The sequence below is a fragment of the Schistocerca nitens genome, chromosome 5 (assembly GCF_023898315.1).
Source record: "Schistocerca nitens isolate TAMUIC-IGC-003100 chromosome 5, iqSchNite1.1, whole genome shotgun sequence".
Lineage (NCBI taxonomy): Eukaryota > Metazoa > Arthropoda > Insecta > Orthoptera > Acrididae > Schistocerca > Schistocerca nitens.
In genome coordinates this window covers 276352110-276371252 of record NC_064618.1, presented here as the reverse complement: position 1 = coordinate 276371252, position 19143 = coordinate 276352110, and the positions used below count along the sequence as shown (strand labels likewise).

At 41.6% G+C, this 19143-nt stretch overlaps 1 pseudogene; it reads left to right on the top strand.

The window, feature by feature from the left end:
• The first annotated feature begins 18740 nt into the window (after window positions 1-18740).
• Window positions 18741-18858, top strand: LOC126261024 (5S ribosomal RNA; annotated as a pseudogene).
• Window positions 18859-19143: the final 285 nt, after the last annotated feature.

The window sequence follows — 19143 nt, the reverse complement described above, 5'->3', positions numbered from 1 at the left end:
GCCTCCCTGGCCGGCGGTCGGCGGTCGGGTGGAAAGCAAATCGTCTTGTTGGTGGGTCCGTTGACTGTCTCTTGGTTGGGTTGCCGGCGGATCGGATATAGTAGGGCCGACTACCTGTCTCCCCTAAGCGAACGTTAATATGTCAAGTGCAGACCGACCCCCGGATACTTCTGAGCGCCGCTGGCTGTACTGCCTTTTCTTATTGGTGTTTGATTGTGTATTTTAATGGCCTACAGCCGATGGTTTGAATTTGTATGCTTTTAGTTTGGTTTTAAATAATGTGCCTTCAGTCACTTTAAAATTTAAATTCCTTACTTGTTAAATCTTAGATTGTTTGGGTCTTCAGCCTGTGTAAAATATCGTTTAAAGATGAAGGCCAAAAGCTTTATCTTTTGGCCTTCTGCCTACTGAAAATTACTTTAGTTGTTTTAAGTAACCGGCCTTCAGCCGTTTTTGAATTAAAGTTCTTGTCTTTCAAGTATCAGACAGTGAGGGGCCTTCAGCCTAATTGAAGATAAGGCCTTCTGCCTTGTGTTTTTTTTTAAATTAATTTTTCTGCAGTCTTAAATCATGGGCCTTCAGCCGTCTTTAAATTAAACCTGTTAGCCTTCCAAGTGTTAGATTTGTTGGACCTTCAGCCAAGTTATAGAACTTACTTGCATGCCGGCCGCGGTGGCCGTGCGGTTCTGGCGCTGCAGTCCGGAACCGCGGGACTGCTACGGTCGCAGGTTCGAATCCTGCCTCGGGCGTGGATGTGTGTGCTGTCCTTAGGTTAGTTAGGTTTAAGTAGTTCTAAGTTCTAGGGGACTGATGACCTAAGATGTTAAGTCCCATAGTGCTCAGAGCCATTTGAACCATTTTTATTTGCATGAGGCCTTCTGCTTTCTAAATATTCTGTTTTGAGTCTGTATTGCTGTATTGTTTGGACAACTAAATAAAGTTATATATGTTTGAGTGTAACTGACAGCCTCCTTTTGGTCCCTTTCCACAATTCCAAGTACCTGTTCTATCCTGCGGACTTAAGCAGGGCGTTTCACTCACAACAAATTCCACATTTTTTCAACAGAAATCGGCCAAGAAAAAAAAAAGTGTTAGGTTACTTATTGAGCTCTCTCGTATATTTAAGTATTTTATTGTTCTTGTTAATAAAATCTTAGACATATCCGGCCTATTGAAAATGGAGGCGACGGCAAATTATATTGGAGAGTCTAACAATCCTACCACAACGAAGGTCAAAAATTAATTATGATTGTAGTCTTGCTCACGCTGCAAAATATTGCATTTTCGGGCAACAACAAAGCTATATTATGTGGCAGATGTCATTCGAGCACAGTTAATAAAGTCATTTCTGGAAATAATGGAGAAACTAGGCACTCATCTTTTCGTGTTTCCCACGCTGCTCTCGTTGTGAACTCATGGCTCAATCGTCGAAAATCTAGGTAGTGATGGTTCCAAGCTCGGATGCAAAGAGGCCTAGGTGTTATTCTGCGATATTCAAAAGTTTTATAGATGTGTTTCATAAACCATTCTTGAAGATTAAACTTTTGTAAGTTAGGACAATGGTGATGTAAAAAAGTAATTAACACTCCGAATTTAAGTTACACTTCTTTTTTATTACTTTTGTTGCAATATCACGTAACTCGTTCCAAAACATCACTTCACAATACAAAACATACTTAAAAATATCTTCCTCACTGTTAAAGTTCACATTTCATAAACTGACTACAATTTGCGTCTTTTTAACATGACGACCAAATCTCGACTCTCTAATAACCGCTTACGCGCCCAAAAATGAGAGTTACAAGTACGTCAAAGGTCATAGTGACAAAAGAAAGAATACACATAAGAATAATATCATTGCAATATATACATATAGTCGTATCGAAGTACCTCTACATTAATGAAATCAAATCTGAATGTTGTCACAGAAATATGTTAACTATTTTACAGAAACACAGTGGAATATTGCTGGTATCGAGAGGTTGAGGTGAGGTGCCGTAATGGTTACGTAATTCAGGCACCATTACAACAGGAAGGGGAAGGAGATTGTGAGACACGGTAACAAATTGTGGCTCTGTCCCAAAACCGAAACGTGAACCTGCGTCTGTCCGCCGTTAGTTCCTCCTCCGCCTTTGGCGATTCAGTCCTCAGCCAGAGGACAGCAGAGAGCTGAGGGATCCTACTTACTGGACTCCCTGCGCAGAGTAAAGAAACAAGGGCGGAGAAACAAGACGCGATGCGACGCCCGAGAAAGGCCGGCGCTACGACCATTACGAGTCACCTTACCGCTGCGGCTAATGAAATTCCTGGCCTGGCCAGGGCTCGCACGCTGCGCCCTGCCGTGCCGTGCTGTAGCCTAACGTAATGTAACGAGACCCTCGTTAGGACGGCGTGGTGGGCTGGCGGCGGGGTGGAAGCAGTCGGCTGCTCCCCCTCAAAAGGTATCGTCTCTCAGTAGCCAGGACACCCTTCACAAAAGTCACTCTCTCACTTCTCTGCCGGGATGGTCAACTATTGTGCAGTGTACCTTGGACGACAAAGATACAAATTATAGTGTTAAATAACTTTCCCCGTAAGGTCATTAAAGAAGAAATACGCGCCGAATATTTTTCTAATATAATGTATTTTGAATTTTTGTGGCTAAATACACTGACGGAAAAAAGATCTCAACACCGGGAAATAATTAACGTAGGATCTATAGTAAAGTAATTTCTGGAATACACTTGTCTACGTAACATATTTCAGTAAAATCTTCTACATGGTTGCGCGTTCAGAGACCGCGAATAGTTACAATTGAAAGAAAATCAGCCCTCGGTCACTATTTTTGACAAATTATCCTAATTTCGACACTGCTAGGAGTGAATTTAAATCAAATAATGGTCTATATTCTGTAACATGGTCACAGAATTACGACTAAAATGGTATGGTAGAGTACAAGTACGGAATCGTCGTGAAAGACTGGCAGTACTTATATGTCATTTATAAAATAATAAATATGCCGAAAGGGCATTAGTCACAAAGATATATAAGATAAAGAAAACTGTGATGACGAGCCACTAATGGCTGCTCGTTACTTGCGTGGTGCAGGTTGCAGGCTAGGGTTCCATGCTTGTTGAATTTGGTCGGCTAATACAGGGGCGCTTAATGTGAGTTGTGGATGACGATGGAATTGTCGTCCGATAACGTCAATTTGTACTCGATTGGAGCAGTCTAACGCATCATGTCGACACTCTCTAGACAAACTGAGCTACGACAGCGTTATGTGGACGAGCGTGTAACCTGCCAACAAATAAAATTATATATAATTATATAATTCACAGTCAGTGTAACCACCCAACAGTTCATTATTCCGTAACCTTGCAATAATAACGTGACTACTCTACCAATAAAAAATCTGACTCATATACAACCTTTCAATAATTGACTCACTGTGAATCTAAACTGGTAAATTTGAACGTCAGCAGTGCTGCGTCATGGCCCTGAAAGATCATATACTGACTAAATTGAAAATTCGTACCTCAGTAAGTTCGCCGGATAACACGTATATATCTGCTCCTATAAGAAATTTTTCTGGCACAGCCCAGTGCAGTGCTAGCCGACAGATTTGTCATATATAAAAAGAAACAACTGATTTTTCTTTACAATAACTGGGATGACCATGGATTGGATAAATTAGTAAATTCTTTAGATTGAGATGAATGATTGACAAAAGTTAATTTTTATAAGAAATATTATTATTAAGAGATCTTTTTAAAAACGTTTACTTGGGACTTCATATAACAATAGTATATATGTGCGAGAATGCTTTTACCTTATACTACATCGCTCAGACACCGCCATCGCTCCCCACGACCGGCCCAGCCAACTCCATACACCGTGTAGGGAAGCAGCCTACTCACGCTGTAGTAAATTCACATCAGTTTCCATTGTGTGCCAGCCAGTCTGCTGTAACTAGCTCTGACGTCATAAATGTTGCGCAATACTTTAAAAATCAAGCAAAGAACCTAAAACTTTTCTGGCATGTCAGAAATAATACTAAATTAGTGTGTGTTGAATATCAGTTCGATAACTTAAGCCATTTCCGAAATTTGGACGTTTTTCTGTAAAAATCATTGGCGCAACAGAAAAGAGCTAGAGACTTCAAAATTTATATTTAGATTCATCTTTCATAATGATTTAATAAAAACATTACTTTGGATTTCACAAATTAAGATTTTAGTGGTAATTCATGATTTTCTGGTTTTCGTCTCAAAACTGAAGGAAGCAAGATAGATTAAGTAGGCTAATAAATAAGGCTAGGATGTTTAGATTTAAATAGGTTGGAGGTCCGCTATGACTATGAAGATGTGAAAAGTTTCTTTTGAATACCTATAAAACTATAGCGATAGCGGATCTCAAAAGGGCCAGTTCAGAGCTGATCTACTGCGTGCAGGGCAATTAAATTAATTCTCTCGCCCAAAATATTTAAGGTAGCCACGTCAAAATTTTATTATCAATACTTACCTGCGTGCTGAATGCACAGTTAAATTAAGAGCTTCATCGGCCGTCAGCAAAAGAAGCTATAATTTATTATGTAACTTGAAGTGGTGCGTTACTAGCCCAGCGGCTAGTCGGGAGAGCCGATTTGATCAGGCGTTCCCTTAGCCGTCCGCACCGTGGCTTTATATATAAGAACGCTGCGCGAGGAAGCAAGGCCCCAGTTCTCTCCAGATGCTGAATAACACGCTATCTGTGTCGGGAGCCGCGTCGCGTCAGTATCACTGCTACAAACAGCCTCGGGTGCCGTATTAAGTTACTAGATACGCGGAACCATGAAATCATTTCAAGTGAAGTGTTAATTCTGGGACGATTTTCATTATCTAGCTTCAGTTTGCGTATTGTCGTATTTTCACGTACCGTCGTGGGACAGACATTCTACCAAATATTTAGCGTGGCGTTTGATGAAATATGCTCATCAAATTATGGCGAGCATTCTTTTTAACATTTAATTCGGACATTTATAGTTGCATCAGCGCATTAGACTCTGAACTGCTCTGTTAGTTAGGTTGTAGGGATACTTGTGTTTTTTATTTGTGACTTTGAGAATATACTCAACTATTTTGGAAAATCGTTTTTGATTAGAAATCCTGGACAATCTCCTAATTCCTCAGAGCTATAAGCTGCAGCTATAATATTATTCTCAGATGAAGTGCGCACTAGGAACTCTAATTACAGGCTTCACGTTTTGTTAAATCACTTTCTGGGGGCTAAAAAGTAAATAGAGAGCCAGTGTTGAGAACGGCGAAAGACAGCATTAACAACATTCTAAAAGCCAGAAACTGATTCAACATTCAAGCTTTTATACAGCAAACGATTATTTTTCAATCCAAAAACGCCGCCCCACATATGGTGCATCGGCCGGGAAATAAACTAAGTGAAAGTGATTTTTAACAATTCGGATTCGCGAGTGGAATGCGACATGCAGCTGAGTAATAGAACAGTGAAAGTGTTACGTGTGCATGTGGACGACGCAATTGGATTAACAACGCATCTGGATTCACGGAGCTGGCACTGAGTCTAGCGGTGCTGCCGGCATCGCTAGTAGCCAGTTTCGCTGCACCGCAGTCGTCAGCCGCAGCAGCCGGAGCCGCGCCTGTGGTTACGGGCCACACAAACACACAACAGCCGTCGGAGTGCCGTCTACAGTTCAACGTGCCACGTCGCATCAGTAATCCTGGTACGCCGCGCCGGCAACGCCATACGTCGTGTAGAAGGAACTAAGTTAAGTGAAATGCTGTTAAAAATTTTACTAACCTGCACTAAAAGACTGTCGGCGATGGAACCGCCAAAAGAAACTGAGTTTAAACTTAAATTAGAACCTATGTCTGTTGAGGGAACTGTAAATTCAGACAACGTTTCAAGTATAAACATGCATGAAAGTAGTGATGTTAAGGTGAAATATGAAGTATTGTCTCCTGACAGTAGTGTGCGAAGGGGCAATGATTCAATAATAGAGACCCCTGTAGTAAAGCAGAAAGTAGAAATTGTAAATTTATTGGATGATAGTTTCTCTGATGAATTAAAAATGAAACAACCATCAGAGATGGTAGAGTTTAAACAGGAGAAGTTAGATATGACTAATCAATCAGAAGTTTCATTTAGTTTTGATGATTCTGGTGTTGGAGCTAGTTTTTCGTCACCTGAGTGTGATAAAAAGTCAGCTAGTGAGCAACCCAAAGATGCTGGGGCTGTTGATTTAAATGTTATATTACAAGCAATAGCTGCCAGTAATGCTGAATTAAAGTTTGAAATAAGTGAACAGGTCAAAAGCAGTAATGCTGAATTAAAGTTTGAAATTGTGGCCAGCCAAACCAATTTTAATAAACGATTGGAGGTAATGGACGATACCTTCAAGGCTGGTTGCAATAAGTTGAAAGAGGATCTAGACAGTTTGAATTGTAAAATTGATTACAATCATGAGGATATTAAGAAAAAGGTTGCTCAACAGTTTTCTGAAATGTATAAAACAGTTAAATCCGAAGTTGCTGAGGTTCGCAAAGACTTCCAAATGGAAGATGCGAAGCTGGAGCACAAGTTGACAGAAAAGATCGAGGCGGAATCTGAACTGTGCTCAGATAGATTTAAAGATGTTAATATAAAGGTAAACATATGTCAAGCAGAAGTAAATGCAATCAAAACTGATACTACTCATATTGTGCAAAGAGTAGATAATGTTGAATTGAGAGTAGAAAATATCAGTACTAACATTGCTAACATTGAGAGTTAAGTAGCTTCAGTAACTTCTGGTAATGGTAGTATACAACAAGTTGTAGCTGCAAACGCCGCTTTTATCGGGTGTCGGCAGTTCTTGCGGTTCGATCCAGACAAAAATATCCATCCGCTAGATTTCTGGAACGATTTTGAAGATGTGATTCCACCAACTTGGTCTGAACGAGAGAAAATCTCATTTATTAGAAGCCATTTAGCAGGTGACGCCATGCGTTGGTCAGCTGATGTTATGTTAAAGTGTAAAACATTAGCGGAATTTAAAACAGCTTTTATTAATGAGTATTGGTCTAGCAATAAGCAAAATGAAGTGTTGAGAGAATTTTGGAGTGGAAAACGCTTCAATGCAGGCAAGGAATCAATTAAAGAGTTTGCTAGGTCATGGATCTCACGTTTGTCACATTTGGCGGAAAAGCTAAAACCGGAAATGATTATACTAGGTCTTGAAGCCAAACTGCCATGGTATTGGCAAACTAGAATTATATCTGCCCCTAGAGATGATCTGGATCGTTTCATTGAATATCTGGAACGTGTAGAACGTGTTGCTGCCAATGAGGAGCAAGCACGTAATAACAGAAATGCCAATAACAATGATAGTAATTTTAGGAACGAGCAAAATGGCAATGTAAACATCAGAACAGTAGGTGTTCGCCATCCTAAGAGAGGTAGGAATTGGGGAAATAATTATCAGAACCAACAATGGCATCCAAATGACAGTAATGTTGTTCCAAACAGAATTATGCAGGTAAACAACAGCGCGGAAAGCAATGCTATGCCAGCTAACTATAATGAAACTAAAGGAAACAGCAGTAGGCCGAGGCAGGAAAACTAGTTCCCGTCTATGAGGACACTGGCGCTCACCAGGCGGTTACTTTTCCTAAGCCAGTAGTTAAGGGAATTGGTAAGACAGATCAGAATACTCAAACTGAACATGTGGATGAAGAGTCGGTAGCACCTAAGGATACAACAGAAATATTAGATCACTCACAATATTTGACAGATACCGTGTTAGAGACGCTTTCTAAGTGGGAAGAGAAAGAGAAGGCGCAGCTATGTAACGATAGGGAAGAGCTACAAAATATTGAATTGTCAGGTGAAGAAGCAGAAGAAATTCATGCTTATATTTACGATGAAGATGATGTGCTCTTATCTAAAGTGCCTGTGCAGGATGTTGATAATGTACTAATAGATTTAGGACTGGAGGTAAGTGAGAATGTAGAGGGTAGGCTGTTGGGGGTCGATGAACCCGGTAGTTGTGACCAGTTGTCACTTGAGAAGGAAACAGACGATAATGGTGAAAGTGGTTTAGCTGTAACTAATGTTATGCCCGGTCTGGAGGCGCAGAATCGCTCAGACTACAGTAATTTGGGTTATGTTCAGCAAACTAAATGTAATGAAGTCGTGCGGTGTTTCGATTTAAAATTAATAGACCGACTGGAAAAGGCAGCTGAAAATGTAATTCAGGAAACCCCTACACACTGTGACCTAAATGTAATGAAGACAGATGTTGATCACTTTAGTTGGAGAAAAATCCAAAAGGAGCTATTAGATGAATTTGAGGATCCACATGTACAACCTAGAATAAGCCACCCTATAATAATAGTGAATATGTTGGGTATCAATGTCCGTTGTCTCTTTGACAGTGGAAGTGAGGTGAGTGCGATATCTCAGTCCTTCTTTGATGCGTTACCTGGTAAAGACAAGCTTACAGTAATGAGGGTATCAGGACTAAGAATAATTGGTGCTACTGGCAAGGTGTCAAAAACAGTAAAGCAAGAAGCTTTGCTGCCCTTTAACATAAATGGTAATTTAATTGATCATCCATGTTTAATTGTAAACAATCTCAGTATTGAGGTTTTAATTGGCATAGATTTCTTGTCAAAATATCAGAGTGTTGTTGACTTTGAAAGAAGCCAGTTAAAAATGGTCTTGCCAATAACCGGAGTAATTATAGTACCTTTTAGTGATAAACATGAAGTAACTGATGATGAAACTTGGGAGTTGCCTATACGAGTTCTGAAAAATAGGAGGTACTGGGACGAGGATGTTAATCTTAGTACAAGTAAGCTAAACACAGAAGAACAAGAAGCAATTATTTTGGACAAAATAGAAGCTGAATTGCAAGAAATCGATAAAATTTCCGCCAATCAGAAGGAAGAACTGATACGGGTTCTAAAAAGGTATCATAAAGTATTCTCAGATCGACGTGGCGTGTTCATAGGCAGCTAATGAATTCTGTAGGGAGGAGGTTGTTCTGTAACCTCTACACAGTGTGGCAGCTGTGCAGTCCCAGCTGTGTGAGATCTTCTTTCCCATTTCAGGTCTCACTCATTCTTCATCTTTCCTATCCACAAAAATTTCGACCTCTTCTTTCCAACACAAAAATTTTCCCTCATGGCTATCAAGCCATGAGTTATGTAACCATTCTATCCACCGATAAGTGAAGAAAAATACCTAATGTGACAAACCTAATAGTGACAAACAATAGAGAAGTATGACGTAATTAAGAAGAAAAATGTATTTGAGTAACAATTATGTATAGAACCCTGGTAATATAGTAAGTACAAAGTGTTGTTTTATTGGAAATGGTCCCACAATAATATTAAAAAAAAGATATACGAATTCATGTACCAGCAGGATCTGAAGTGGTAGTGAAACCTAGTGTATGCATTAGAGCTAACTAATAAATAGTAAGAAAGAGATTGCTTAGTGTTATGAAAAATATGCAGATAATTTGTAAGAATAAACTCACCTTATGTAGCAAGGAATAGCAGTGTAATAGAATTGAGCAGTGTTTGTGGTTGAGACGTGAAGGACACGTCCCTGAAGTATTTATAAAGTTGGAGCTGGCCATTATTTTGGGTGTAGTGTGTGACAGGATACACCTACACGTATTGAGGTTATGAGTTGGAGGAGTGAATGCGACCATAGGTACCCTTATGTTAGATGAGACAGAGCAGCTCATGGTGTCCTATAGGTTTAAGGAAATTAACGTTACGCACGTCTATAATTACTTGATGCACTTTAGTGGCAGGTCTGAGAGAGACTACCTGTGGTTTCAGCGTCCGATCGAGTGGAAATGGATTGCCACGTGAGCAAACTGATCAGCTGCAATACGCTAAGGATATGAAATAAATGTGCTGTCCTATGCCTTAAATTTTAATAGAGTGTGTATTACTTAAGTTCATACACTAGCAAAGTAAATAAGTAACCTAATGGCAGACGTGAAACATTATTTTAGCTCAGCATAAATACACTTCTAAGTAAGTAACTAATTGCAGAGGTGGAACTGACACAGCAGCAGAGGACCAATAAGTGGATTTGGTAGTCAATTAAACGTAGTGTGTTTTGAACACTGAGAACTGTACTCTTACCAAAAGTTACTCACATGTATAAAGAAGCTGAGAAAACAACCACTAATCAAATGTACTCATACTATCTCTAAGAATAAGGTAATCAAAGATGAGTCAGCTAAGTGAATAAAATACAGATTTGTCAGGAATGTACCAAGCATTGGTTCAGTGTTCCGGCCCAGAAATAATAAATTCAGAGTAAATAGGATTTATGATTATATGCCTTGAGCATAAATTTTCTCTAGTACATGACTAAAGGCGTTTTGAGCCATTTGTTTACCGATTTTATGACAATTAAGTAACCATGAAAGCAATATTGAAAAGGTTCTGTTAACTTTGTTCCAGCAAAATATTGAAGGATTAAATGTATATATCCCCATTTCATTGTGACCCACCCCTAGATATTAAGTGAACAGAGTCTGAGGCACTCTTTTTGTTTGTTCTACAGGACAAACCAGGTAATGGCAGCCTGGTAGCTGCGTGAAAGCGTGGAGTGACTTGGACCCAACTCACAGTGACCCCTCCCCTTTCCCCATGTAATTTAGAGAGAACGTGGACGCACACCATAGCAACTTCCCCTCCTCTACCCTTGTGAATGGAAGTGTAGGACGCCAGCCAAAGCGGCTACAACCACGTGTGTAAAAATCATTTGTGAAAATTTTCTTTCAGGTTTAGAAAAGACTGCTAAGAGATAATCATCTGTTTATGTATCATGTTATTTTCTTTGAATTTGTGTATGTAAAAATGTATTTAATGTATTTAATGGATCTAAGATTTTCATAATTTTTCAATTCGTATGTGTTTGTTTGTCTAAGGCAATATGTATGCCAAAACATTTCATTGACTTTGCTTAAAATTTTGAGTAATGACATTGTTTAAAAGGCAGTGAACATGCCCACAATTTAAATAATTAATGTAGGTAATCGGTTTTCTTTAATGTGTCTATATGTTTACATTTCAATTTTGATTTTTCATAGGGAGTTAAACTGTACTCTTGCTTCCCTTTTTGTAATTACATTTTTTTTTCATTCATTAACATTCATAAACAAAAAATTTAAGTAGAGGGTGATGTAGGGAAGCAGCCTACTCACGCTCTGACGTCATAAATGTTGCACAATACTTTAAAAATCAAGCAAAGAACCTAAAACTTTTCTGGCTTGTCAGAAATAATACTAAATTAGTGTGTGTTGAATATCAGTTCGATAACTTAAGCCATTTCCGAAATTTGGACGTTTTTCTGTAAAAATCATTGGCGCAACAGAAAAGAGCTAGAGACTTCAAAATTTATATTTAGATTCATCTTTCATAATGATTTAATAAAAACATTACTTTGGATTTCACAAATTAAGATTTTAGTGGTAATTCATGATTTTCTGGTTTTCGTCTCAAAACTGAAGGAAGCAAGATAGATTAAGTAGGCTAATAAATAAGGCTAGGATGTTTAGATTTAAATAGGTTGGAGGTCCGCTATGACTATGAAGATGTGAAAAGTTTCTTTTGAATACCTATAAAATTATAGCGATAGCGGATCTCAAAAGGGCCAGTTCAGAGCTGATCTACTGCGTGCAGGGCAATTAAATTAATTCTCTCGCCCAAAATATTTAAGGTAGCCACGTCAAAATTTTATTATCAATACTTACCTGCGTGCTGAATGCACAGTTAAATTAAGAGCTTCATCGGCCGTCAGCAAAAGAAGCTATAATTTATTATGTAACTTGAAGTGGTGCGTTACTAGCCCAGCGGCTAGTCGGGAGAGCCGATTTGATCAGGCGTTCCCTTAGCCGTCCGCACCGTGGCTTTATATATAAGAACGCTGTGCGAGGAAGCAAGGCCCCAGTTCTCTCCAGACGCTGAATAACACGCTATCTGTGTCGGGAGCCGCGTCGCGTCGGTATCACTGCTACAAACAGCCTCGGGTGCCGTATTAAGTTACTAGAGATATGCGGAACCATGAAATCATTTCAAGTGAAGTGTTAATTCTGGGACGATTTTCATTATCTAGCTTCAGTTTGCGTATTGTCGTATTTTCACGTGCCGTCGCGGGACAGACATTCTACCAAATATTTAGCGTGGCGTTTGATGAAATATGCTCATCAAATTATGGCGAGCATTCTTTTTAACATTTAATTCGGACATTTATAGTTGCATCAGCGCATTAGACTCTGAACTGCTCTGTTAGTTAGGTTGTAGGGATACTTGTGTTTTTTATTTGTGACTTTGAGAATATACTCAACTATTTTGGAAAATCGTTTTTGATTAGAAATCCTGGACAATCTCCTAATTCCTCAGAGCTATAAGCTGCAGCTATAATATTTGCTCAGATGAAGTGGGCACTAGGAACTCTAATTACAGGCTTCACGTTTTGTTAAATCACTTTCTGGGGGCTAAAAAGTAAATAGAGAGCCAGTGTTGAGAACGGCGAAAGACAGCATTAACAACATTCTAAAAGCCAGAAACTGATTCAACATTCAAGCTTTTATACAGCAAACGATTATTTTTCAATCCAAAAACGCCGCCCCACAACCGGAATGCTAGCTACATCTCACTCCTACTGCTACACAGTTCGTACTGCAGCCAACACTGCTCTCTGGTCTGAGATTCTCTTATAGCTTACATATCGCAAGCAGCGCGTGAGCAATCTATCGAAATTCATCTGCTCGAGTGAGCTAGCGACAAATTCCTTAGTCATGGACCTCTTACAAGCGTTATCCTGTCAGAAAACACCCGCTGGAATGCTGTTCATGAATGGGAGCACAAAGGTAGAATCACCAGAACGACCTACAATTTTGCAGTTACGGTGCGTGGGACAACCACGAGAGTGCACCACACATTATATCTCGAGATACAAGTCGAGTGTGTCCTAGAATGCAGACAGGTGGGACGCAGGCCCTCAACTGGCCTCCTCCAACACACGATCATCTGTGCCACCGAGGTAGAACCGGCTTTCATTGAAAATACGGCCCCCCCGATGAGCTCTCGCTCGATACCAGTGAAGTCGCAAATGGCGGTGGTTCAGTGGAATGCACGCTGCAGGGCATCTGGCTCAGAGCTGTACTTGATGTAACCGATTTGTAACTGTTCGATGTGCCACTGGTGTGTCTATAGCTGCTCGAATTGCTGCTGCGGATGCAGTAGGATGGGCCGCAGCTATACGCCAAATAGGGCGATCTTCCCTATCGGCAGCGGTAAGTGGCCATCCGGAGACCAGTCTTCTTGCGACCGTAACTCGCCGTGACCATCTCTGCCAGCGGACATGTACAGTGACTACATGCAGGCGAAGACGTTCTGCAATCTAGCGAAAGGAACATCGAGCTTCTCATGATCCTATTACACAACCTTATTCAAACTTAAAGGCATTCCTGAGTAACATAAACTCGCTACGTCCAGTCTGAAAGGTAACTAACGCTTGCGACCGTTACAGAACGTATAATTTAAAAAAAAAAACGATTTGCATCCTCACAGTGGCGCTACTAGTGCAGCTCTTATACGAATGGCATGAAAGTTGAACAGGCATAGTCTTGCTGATATAGAATCACGCCTAGCAACTTTCGTTTACCTCGCACAACTCGTTTTTGGTGCAAGGATTTTTTTCCTCTAAGCGTTGTACAGTGTCTTTAATTGTTTGTTGCAGTACTCGATCGTTTCCTATCTTGTGCTATTCATTTCATCTCTTTGCATCACGCGGTTAGTGATAAAGTTTTACCGCCTGGTTTTGCGTATTTTAGCTACTGTGATATGGCGCGGGGATTTCGTTGAGTACGCTGACTGAAGACATGTACGTTGAGCTGTGGCGATCTGGCGCCAGTGTTATTTTGTTCATCTATCTTTGAGATCGATTGTGGTTGAGCTAATCTATCTTTGCTTTTCGCGTGTCTTATCTTCCGGGTTGGTGTGCGAAGCAAGTTGGTTGTTAGCCTTCGAGGGGTAACCCTCGAGATCTAGTGACATTCGCTGGGAGACGAGTGTGAACGGCTTCGAAAGAGCGCGATGACCGTTACATGTTGTGGTGTGAAATTGGTTGGACTTTTTGGTGACATGGGCAGCTTGGAGATACAAGTTCTGTGACTTCTCTGAGAACAAAATTCGAAGTGAAGCCGTGAAGCTGTGGAACCCGCTCCCTCGTATTGTGTATGTGATCTGGATGGAGTAAGTGGTCGTAATTGTGTTTTGTTGATCGACGCACTCAGAGCCATTTAAACTTTATTATTGTGGTGAGACTTTCATAGTCAAACTTAAGATGATGTGAAGGGTTCAGTTGGCCTAGTTAAATGGTGGCCTTTATTTGAAAGTTTTCTCAGAAGTTTTATTAGTGCTTTGTGTCTCTTGCAATCAAATGATTTTATGTTGGCGTTTTCAAAGCCTGCACTTTATTAATACAGTTGTCCATGTGTGAAATACTCAAGGTCAAAGTTGCGATTTGTCAGTATTGTAACGCGTTCCTTTACACGCTTACCCATATATAGAGTCAGAGGTTCTGCCGAGTTTTTCTATGTTTCACAGTTATTGGAATGTCTTTGTCATTCGGGCAGAAACTTTTGATTGTGCCAGCACATTGACGGGGAGTGAAATGTCGTCTGAGGTCTAGGCATGGCAGTGTTTAAGAACCTGGCTACTACCGTGAGTTGTTCACATATCGCCTTCCAAAGTTTAGTGTTTATCTTCCTTCCGCCAAGGGGGGTTGTGGCGGCAGATTATAAATATATGTTGTATGTAACCTGTTCGTACATGAACCTGTTTCCTTGAACATTAGGGACTGGTAAATGGCTAAACCTTAAGCTGCATAGCACCCGCTGAGTTCCTTTTGCAGCTCATTCTAGTAATTTTTTTATTAACACGTCTGAGCACGTGAAAATTTATTTTTAAATATCAAGGTTTCTGCTGTAGCTTTTATTTAAGTGGTTCTATCATGTTCTGTTATTGGATCTTAGCTTGGCACTAGTGTTCAAGTGTCATTAACTCACCCTTTACTGGTAATTCCTTTACTGCATGTATTTTGAACGAAGTACTACACTCATGCTCATAAATTAAGGATAGTGATGATACATGGTGATACAACGCTCCAGTGGGCAGTTTGTGGGTTTAAATCAGCTCGGGGTATGACCATGCGGTGCATTTGACCTGCGGTCGTCGCACGGTGGAGCTGGCAACAGTCCGCATACGCAGAGATATATTGGTGCATGTCAGAGTACGGTGCAGCTGGTAAGTGTGCAGACTTTTTCAGAGGTGCTAATAGTGACTGTGTGTTGAAAATGGCTCAAAGAACACATATTGATTACGTTATGAGGGGTAGAATACTAGGGCGACTGGAGGCTGATCAAACGCAGCGGGTCGTAGCACGGGCCCTCCGTGTGCCACAAAGTGTGATCTCAGGATTAGGGCAACGATTCCAGCAGACAGGAGACGTGTCCAGGCGCTTCAGTACGGGACGTCCACAGCGTGCAACACCACAAGAAGACCGATATCTCACCATCAGTGCCCGCAGACGGCCACGGAGTACTGCAGGTACTCGGGACCTTACCGCAACCACTGGAACAGCTGTCTGCAGACACATAGTCTACAGACGACTAAACAGACATGCTTTATTCGTCCGGAGATGTGCAAGGTGCATTCGACTGACCCCTGGTAACAGGAGAGCCCGTAGAGCCTGGTGTGAAGAACACAGTACATGGCCACTGGAATAGTGGTCCCAGGTTATGTTCACGGACGAGTCCAGGTATAGTCTGAACAGTGATTCTCACCGGTTCTCATCTGGCGTGAACCAGGAACCAGATACGAAACCCTTAATGTCCTTGAAAGGGACATGTATGGAGGTCGTGGTTTGATGGTGTGAGGTGGGATTATGATTGGTGTACGTACACCCCTGCATGTCTTTGACAGAGGAGCTGTAACAGGTCAGGTGTATCGGGACGTCGCTTTGCAACAGTATGTCCGCCTTCTCAGGGGTGCAATGGGTTCTACCTTCCTCCTGATGGATGATAAAGCACGGCCCCAACGAGCTGCCATCGTGGAGGAGTACCTTGAAACAGAAGATATCAGGCGAATGGAGTGGCCTGCCTGTTCCCCATCGAGCACGTTTGGGATGCTCTCTGTCGGCGTATCGCTGCACGTTTTCAAATCCCTACGATACTTCAATATCTCCGACAGGCACTGGTGCAAGAATGGGAAGCTATACCCCAGCAGCTGCTCGACCACCTGATCCAGAGTATTCCAACCCATTGTCCGGCCTGTGTACGTGGGCATGGTGATCATATCCCATATTGATATTGGGGTACATGCGCAGGAAACAGTGGCGTTTTGTAGCACATGTGTTTCGGGACGGTCCTCTCAACTTATCACCAATACCGTGGACTTACAGATCTGTGGCGTGTGTGTTCCCTATGTGCCTACGCTGTTAGCGCCAATTCTGTGTAGTGCCACGTTGTGTGGCAACACATTCTGCAATTATTCTTAATTTATAAGCATGAGTGTATATGGGAGTTCGAATTTCTGAAGTTTGTCAGTAATTCTGTTTCCTTAATAAGGGACTCTTTATTTGAGTACCGAGTACGTTGGGTTTCTAACTGTATTTGCAAAGTGGCTCGTCCACAGGTTGTAATTGTCAAATTCCTTAAAAGGGGTAATGTCAGTAAATTGTCTTAATTATAAATTGTGGCTACCAACCATGATTCCATCCCGCTTCCTCTTTTATGGTATTTAAGATATGGTGTGTAAGTGTGGTACGATTAAGGAAATCCATGTACCATGCATGATTCCAAAGCTCTGATTTCCAGTCATTCATTGTCCAGTGATGTCGTTCACCCTAAGCGTCGCTTAGAACTGACCACAGAAATGTGTGGCTTATGAGGAGCTGCTAGACCTTTCTACCGCATTCTGTTTAACTCCCTACGCACATTCGCTGTGCTGGATGGACTGTTGGTAGCGCTTTGCAACTCGGCCACTGACTTCCTATGAATCGTTACAACCACCCTCTGCATTAGTCCACGGTCCCTGTCAGTACATGAGGTCTGTCAAGTCTGGCCTTAACTGTGGTTCTTCCTCTGTGTTTCCAATTCACAATCACACCACCAGCAGGCGACATGGAGCGTCTTAGAAGTGCTTATAATACCCTGATGGATTTGTTACACCAGTGACATTCAGTGATTCTACACAATTAAAGTCACTGAGATCTCCTAATCGTCCCATTTTGCTGTTACTGCTTTTCTTCTGACAACGCAATATTCCTTGCATTCTTTTAAGCTGTCGCTTGACGCCTCTCATGATATCTAGCGGTCAGTTACGCATAGGTCTGTCGGGATACTTTTGATCGGATAAGGGAAACCAGCAAATAAACAAACGCATTGTTACTTAAGTTCTGATATTTCTTTTTGATAACATAAACCATAGCAATAAAGACACGCAGACGAAAAGCTTAACACAAAACAGGAAAACAGAGACAGCATTTGACTAGTCAAAGGAGGCTTACAAGCTACGTTTATCTTGAACTGTCTCTACAGTTTATTAGACACGCTCTACATCTCCTTCGAGGGCCAAGCTGACTGTCGTATTAGATAGTCCACTAACGTTTCCCTAATTGTGGTTAGGGCATTCTGCGGATCTATTTCTTGATTCAGTTTTTCCGATACTTCTCCATTTTTTTCGATACTTCTCCATTTCGTACATTATGGATGAATTATCCGAATGGAACGGAAATCGGTAAATGTGATGTACATGCACAGACAAACGACTATACCTTCAGAATAACTGGATGATTTAATCAAGAAAGAGAGCTTCACAAACTGAGCAAATCATTAACGCTTTGGTCGACCTCTGGGCCTTATGCAAACAGCTATTCGTGACGTTGATTGATAGAGCTTTGGGTGCCTTTCTAAGGGGTATTGTGCCAAATTTTGCCCGATGACGTTTTAGATCATCAAAATCCCGAGCTGGTTGCGGACCCTGCCTATAATGCTCCAAACCTTTCAATTGGGATGGGTTCCGACGACCTTTCTGGCCAGGGTAGAGTTTGGCAAATATGAAGACAAGCAGTGGAAACTCTCGCCGTGTGCGGACGGATATTTTCTTGCTGAAACGTAAGCCCGAGATGGCTTGCTACGAAGGGCAACAAAATCAGGCGTATAATATCGTCGACGTACCGACGTACTGCAGCTACCACAGGTGATAACCGAAGGGATCCTGGTATGAAATGAAAGGCGACCCCAGACCATAACTCCCGGTTGTCGGGCCGTACGGCGGGCGATAATCAGGTTGGTATCCGACTGCTGTTTGGAGCGTGTCGAGACATATATTCGCTGGACATCGGGACTCAGTTCGAAGCGGGACTCATAACTGAAAACAATTCTACTTAAGTGGATGAGATTCCAGGCAGAAGACGTGTCTGGAGACACTCCAGACAGTGGTCAGTTACCAACCTGACTGCCACGCCTATATGGCCAGACAACAAGGATTGATGGTCTGGGGTGCCATTTCCTATCATAGCGCGATCTGTTCGAGTGTCATCTACGGGGCTTCACATCCAACACCTCCGTCAATCAATATCAAGTACAATAATTGCTTGCATAATGCCCAGAGGTAGACCAACGCATTATTGACTTGCTCAATTTATGAAGCTCTTTCTCTTGACCAGCCAACGGCCTTGTCCCAGTGGCAACACCGGTTCCCGTCAGATCACCGAAGTTAAGCGCTGTCGGGCTGGGCTAGCACTTGGATGGGTGACCATCCGGTCTGCCGAGCGCTGTTGGCAAGTGGGGTGCACTCAGCCCTTGTTAGACAAACTGAGTTGCTACTTGATTGAGAAGTAGCGGCTCGGGTTTCGTAAACTTATATACGGTCAAGAGCGGTGTGCTGACCACACGCCCCTCCATATCCGCATCCAGTGACGCCTTGGTGAGAATAGGGTTATAAATATAAAAAGAAATGGGGATAATGGCACGGCGGCCGGTCAGTACCGTTGGGCCTTCATCGCCTGTTCGGACGGAGTTTTTCTCTTGACTAAACTATCCAATTTCTCTGAAATTATAATCGTTTG